Here is a 6,216-nt window from a genome sequence, read left to right on the forward strand (position 1 = left end):
ACTAGTTTGGATATTTGTTATTATTCTGAGACACACCTAAGAGTCTGTTCATCCCACCGTTCGTTGTAGAAATATTGATGTCATACTTGAGGATCTCGAGACTCATTTGGTACCAGAGGACTATTGAAGGGTACCATCTCTTGTACAATGGACTCATGCAGACGACTATATCGTATGGTTCTATAGGGTATCACATTCTATCATGAAACCAGACGCTCCTGAAAGACCACATAGGTCATCTAATCAGGAGGTGTTGGAGGCTAGGGATGACCACACTCGGGATGTACGCAGTGTAACACCCCGTTTTCTTTAAAAAAGTATTTAATTGAATTTATGCTTTAATTATTTATTTAAATGAATTTTATATGTATTGGATTGACGATTTGGTGTTTTGGCATGTTTATGATAGATTGGGATTAATAGAGAAGTGTTTAGTTATTTAATTAAATAATTAGATAATTAAATAATATAAAAATTAAATAGAAAATTGAGCTTTTGGGTGGAAAATAGAAATTGTGAGAAAAATAAGGTAAATGGTGATGATTATAATAAGTTGAGGCCAAGATACAATTATTAGAAGATTAAATTAGGTTTTCTAATAAAAAGGGATTAGAAAATCTAAGAGTAATCAGTATGTATTGTTTTGGGACAAGAGGCAAAGTGAGAACAATGGTTGGGAGGAAATTGTCATATCCCAAAATTCACCCTACCCTTCACAAGTTCATTTAGGTCACTAACCCTAACCATGTGCATATCTTCATATCATTCATATCATCTGCACAACCATGTTCAATACAAGAGGACGGATATCGTGGATTCAAAGCTATGTGCTTACATCTAGTGGAAGCTAGGGTTTCTCTGCAACTCCAGATGGTCCAATCAGTCAAACCCTAATTGGAGGTATCTCTTGAAACCTATGTATATGCTCAGCATTGAATATTCAACTGTGACTTCTTGATGAAGCAAACAGCTAGTTGGAAATCCCCATTTGATCACGATGTCCCCAAACCCTAAATCATGGCCACTATCCCTTGTGCATACCCTTAACCCCACTTTATTGGACCCTCATCATTCCATGGTGTATATGTTTCACTTGCTTGGCCAAGATCCATCCCAGGCACTCTTGATCATGGTCTATTATGGAAAATTCCTTGGTTGGATTGACATTCACCTCATGGCCTCACATGTGCATTTTTTGCTTGTTCATGATCATTAGTTTGAGTGCAAGTCCATGGCCCCATAACCCTCCACTTGTTTCATCCATGGTCATTTCATCTGGTCATGGTTACTGCTTGGTTGGTTCAATCATGGTCATTCATGTGTCCATTAATCCTTCATTCAAGTCTCATTGTCCATTGGTCTATGATAGGGTCCTTGATTCAATGATCATTTTTTTCATAAGGAATTGTTCATTCGAGTCCCCTTCTATATCCATTTATTTCATTTTCAATGCCATGGTGGATCATCCATTAATGTTTGTTTCATTCAAATCTTGTCATTCACATTCCCTTCATCATACATTCAAGTTGTTAGGGTCTTAGGTTTGAATACATGTATCTTTGGATTTTCAATGGTTCATTTCCATACAACTCAATTCATTTCCATACAATTCAATCCATTTCCATACAATTCAAGTCCATGTCCAATACATTTAATTCATTTTAAATGTCATTCAAATCCCATTCATTCATAACAAATCATTACATTCATACATATCATTGTCCATGTTCATTGTATTAAAAAAGTTACAAAGAAATTATATTTTTTTGCATGAGTTGACTTTTGATCAACTATTGACTTTTTGGTCAACCAGTTGAACAAAGTCAACTCATCATGTCAAAATCCCTAAGTCCTATTTTCATTGGTCTTCATGATCAAATCTTGCATCCCTCCATCTCTTACAAAAAGAAATTCACGTGCGCCATATCATTTCCAAGTGTGCATGTTCGTGACCATAACACATATCAATAAAACCATTCAAAACAGCCTACCAAACACAACAATACAGTCAACATCCCCAAGCCATTGCAAACCTTACAATAATGCTGCAATACCATCATATTGCATTCCACACATCCACAAGCAGATCAAACATGCTTGCAGCCAAGCTGTGAACCAGTCCAATCACACTAGGGCTACAACAAAATCAAGTAAACTCAGACCCGTAATGAAGGCATGCATCAAGTCAGTAACATCACAATAATCCTACGTCTGGTTTAGTTCAGAAGACAGTGTGACAACCAAGTGAAATTAAGGCAGCAAACAGCATGGTACAACAAACATGGTAATGCAAAGTCCAATTGAGCAGTTAGAAGCAAAACACATTCACATAGCATGATCAGGTTTGTACCAGTTAATTACAATGTGAAGCATTGCATACAAAACCATGTTGCAGCCAAAACTACTTCCAGTTTTCGAGCTACCTGACAAACAAAACAAGCCATGAGCATCCAATACCATTCACCCCAACCAATTAACCTTCACTCCACATCCTAACTTTCTAACCACATTAATAAGGCTAAGGCAATTCCCTAACCAAACCCTAATTGAAACTAAAACATAACGGATTATCAACAACATGGCATAGCATGAGCATTTCAATATAATAGAACCTGTTGCAACATGAACAGTCAGCATGGAACCATTTCCACAAGTCATCGAGCAAACCATGGTCTTGAAACAAGTTTTCAACAATACATTGGCATGGCAATAACATCAACGATTCAGTAGAAACCACATAACTAACCGATGCAAACCCCTGTAGTGCAAAGCAAATTGAGCCAAACATTTCAAAAGCAATAACAACAACAGTTAACAAATCAACAAGTCATGAAATAATCCAAACTTTAACCATCTGCAGCATACACGTCCTTGGCGATATCACCCGCGAATATATTTACTTTTGGCAACAGCTCAAGTCAAAATAAGGGGTCTACTGCTTTAAGCCCTACATTTCCATCCCCATCTCCACATGTGGTTTCAAATAGTCTTACAAGTCAGAATATGTTCAGTAGCTCATCCCTTGCCACAAACAGCAGCAGCATTAATCCTGCCGCTACCTAAACCGCAATAGCAGCAGCATTAATCCTGCCGCTACCTAAACCGCAATAGCAGCAGCAAGCCATTATAGTCCTACTACAATCCTGACAGCAAGGCAGGCGGCATGAGATCAGCAGACGATGAACAACCAAGGGAGTCACTGGAAAAAAAACAAACAAAATACCTGCATTTTAATTTTCCAAATTTTCAGTTTATCTCACATTTGGGTTTCAGTTCAGCCAAACAGCAGAGCATGCATTTACATCACATTTTAGATTTCATTTCATCTCAAAACTGAATTTCAAAACAAATTTGCTAACTAACCGAACTTACATTTCATTTTCATTTCCAATTGAATTCCAAACTGAATTTCAATATAACTAACATCTGAATTTCTAACTGCAAATAAAATTTGGTGTGAATTTTCATTTCATTAGCCAACAGAATTTTAACCTCTATATATAATCAATCCAATCTTACAAAAGAGGAGGATCATTTTTTCACACGAATTCACCATTACTCAATCATAATCAATGATTCTCAAAATCGAATCTCTCACACTCTCCATCCATCTATCACTCTTGAATCATCACTCTGATTTTTTCTCTCACGATCAAGAAGGTGTAGAAGAAGAAGAAGATCGAAGAGAGAAGAAGAAGAAGATAGAGTCATTACCTGGAAGTAGAGATTTCGCTGTCGCAGTCGTCGTCTTTGGCAAGGTGAGTTTCAAATCCTTTTTCTTTCATTTCATTGTCGCCGTGACGTAGAGGAGATGTAGGCGGATCGGAGCCCTAATCCCTCGGGCTCCGATTCTTGGAGAGTGGCGGCTGATGTAGGTTTTACCAGTTAGGGTTCCTACATATCTCTTGCCGATTTGAGAAATTCTGGAAGGATTAGGAAATTTCGCCATTATATTCGTGATCAACACCATGATTCGATTAGGATGTTAGGATTCAATCGTGTTCATTCCGCCTTCGCCACCAAGGACCGCCTTCGGTACGGCGGAGTGTGTAACAGAAAGTGATCGGAGTTGAGTTAGTGAGAGGAAGGAGAACGCGATGCCACCTGAATCTGCATGCTCTTTTATCCATTATCGATATTGATTCCATTGACTGCTCATTAATTGCATTGATACGTTGATTTGTTGACTGGTCCGAGGAGTGTCCACTCCACATCATCACTGCCACGCGTAGCAGTAGCATTCACACTGATAGCATTTTTTTTCCTTACTCTCATGCTGAATTTCGGCGGGCCATGTTGGTTGGGCCTTAGGCCAAACAATTGCCCCTCTGATCTGTTTTCATACCCTGACCTAACATGTTCATCTTAATCATGATAAATCTCATAGTTAATTTAATCAATTCCAGTTTTAATTCTGTTTTGTTATTAATCATGATAATGTTTTTGTATAAAATAGATTTTAATTCTTTTTTTTACATTTAGGATTTAACATAATTTTAGGGATAACTAGCTTAATTCATGTTTAATTAGGTTAATTAGGATTAGGTAATTAGTTAGAAATTAGGCTTAATCATTTGTATATATTAGATTTAATTTCTTAATTTTCCAGAATTAATTTTCATGTGATTAATCATGCTATGTTTAGAATTTCATTTGATTTGTCATGTTAATTTCCATATACATGACTAATCTCACTTTGACTTGGTTACATTTTGTTTGTGGTTAATGGCTAAATTGAAAATTCCATTTCAATTTAATTTGGTATATGTTTGTTCATCATGATCACTATATCACATCATTCTATCATCATATCATCTCATTCATTTGAGTTATCATTTTAATTCCATTTTATTATTGCATACTAACCATTGTTTTTTTTGTGGTGACATGTGAATGAGAGATCCAAACACCATCCAAGTTATCCCTTTTATTTTCAACTCATTAGTTTGTATTGTTTGAAGTGCCATGCCACTTGTATGGTTTAGGTATGACACATGATTTGTAAATTGTATTTTCCTTTCATGCCTTTATGTTGTATTGTATGCATCCCCCATTGTGGGTTAAACGTTCCCCCCATCCCTAGTCATGTAATAGCTTAGATTTATTGTTTTCTAGTTGGTTCACCATGCATGTTAATAACCAAGATAAAATACAAAATGATAAACAAAGCATTTCAAAAGAAACAAAAGGTACTTGATTCAACGTCAAGTTGTTTTCCGGATAAAACTCACACCATTGCAACGTGAATGCTTGATCCAACGTCAAGCATTCTCCATCTGTTCCATGACCCACTATCCACATCCCTCCTCCATTATTTTCTCAAACCCATTCTATCATCTCTTCTTCATTCTCTTCTCAACCTTATTCTATCTCTTACCTTCATTCCTCACTCACTCTTTTTCATAATAAATTCAAATGCTTGATCCAACGTCAAATACCTTTTTCAAAACCATTTTCACAACAAATTGGAATGTGAAATGGGGTGTACGTGTTTGTATACAACACTCAAGTAATTGGGTTGTCGGTCGTACCTAGCCTGAGGACCTGACACTTGACTTTCCCTATTAAAACATATAATGATTCAAACAAGTTAGATCTAGGTGCTATGAGGGAGAACAAGAATAGTTATGACTTCATTGTCCTTTCAATTCCCAAGTGCTCTCATCATTGACCGTACTTAGTTAAGGGTCAGATATTTGTCTCTTCCTAAGTTCCAATGATTAGACTTGCCAAACTCTTTTCCCAATTCAAATTCCTTTTTTGGATGAAAAAGAGTGGTTAGGACAACATTATTCTCTTAACTCCCGAGTTATTGGTCTGTTGACTGTATCTAGCCAAGGGTCCGATGCTTGTCTTCGTACATAAAATCAACCCCCACAAATCAAATCATCTTTTGCCTTAGTGCATTCTTAAAAACCTTTTAATAAGAACGTGTTACTTCCGTTCTACCGTGAACGAAGCTTAAGCCTCCATGTGCGAGCAAGTAATGTTTAATTATTAGAGTGCGAACCAAGCATATCCACTTTACCGCAAACAAGAAAATACTTTTCACTCCCATGACAGAGTATACAAGCAAGTGAACAGTAGCACGTGAACGTCAATACTGTTCATTAAAAATAACCGAACAAATGTTCCATTTGTGAGCCGAACTACGAAGCTCTAACTTCCTTATTGCACGTATGGAGATACGTAGGCACGAGGGCCCAAATCCTTGGC

General features: G+C 36.9%; 1 long non-coding RNA gene across 2 annotated transcripts; it reads right to left on the reverse strand.

The window, feature by feature from the left end:
• Nucleotides 1–1,666: 1,666 nt before the first annotated feature.
• LOC127075208 (uncharacterized) lies at nucleotides 1,667–4,239 on the reverse strand. Of its 2 annotated transcripts, none has more exons than XR_007786244.1 (2): nucleotides 3,715–4,239; nucleotides 1,667–3,199 (listed from the first exon to the last, which is right to left on the reverse strand). It is a non-coding gene; the product is annotated as an uncharacterized LOC127075208 (long non-coding RNA). The 2 variants fall into 2 exon arrangements; XR_007786245.1 differs by having other exon boundaries at nucleotides 1,667–3,223.
• Nucleotides 4,240–6,216: the final 1,977 nt, after the last annotated feature.

Source organism: Lathyrus oleraceus, chromosome 4 (genome assembly GCF_024323335.1).
Source record: "Lathyrus oleraceus cultivar Zhongwan6 chromosome 4, CAAS_Psat_ZW6_1.0, whole genome shotgun sequence".
NCBI lineage: Eukaryota > Viridiplantae > Streptophyta > Magnoliopsida > Fabales > Fabaceae > Lathyrus > Lathyrus oleraceus.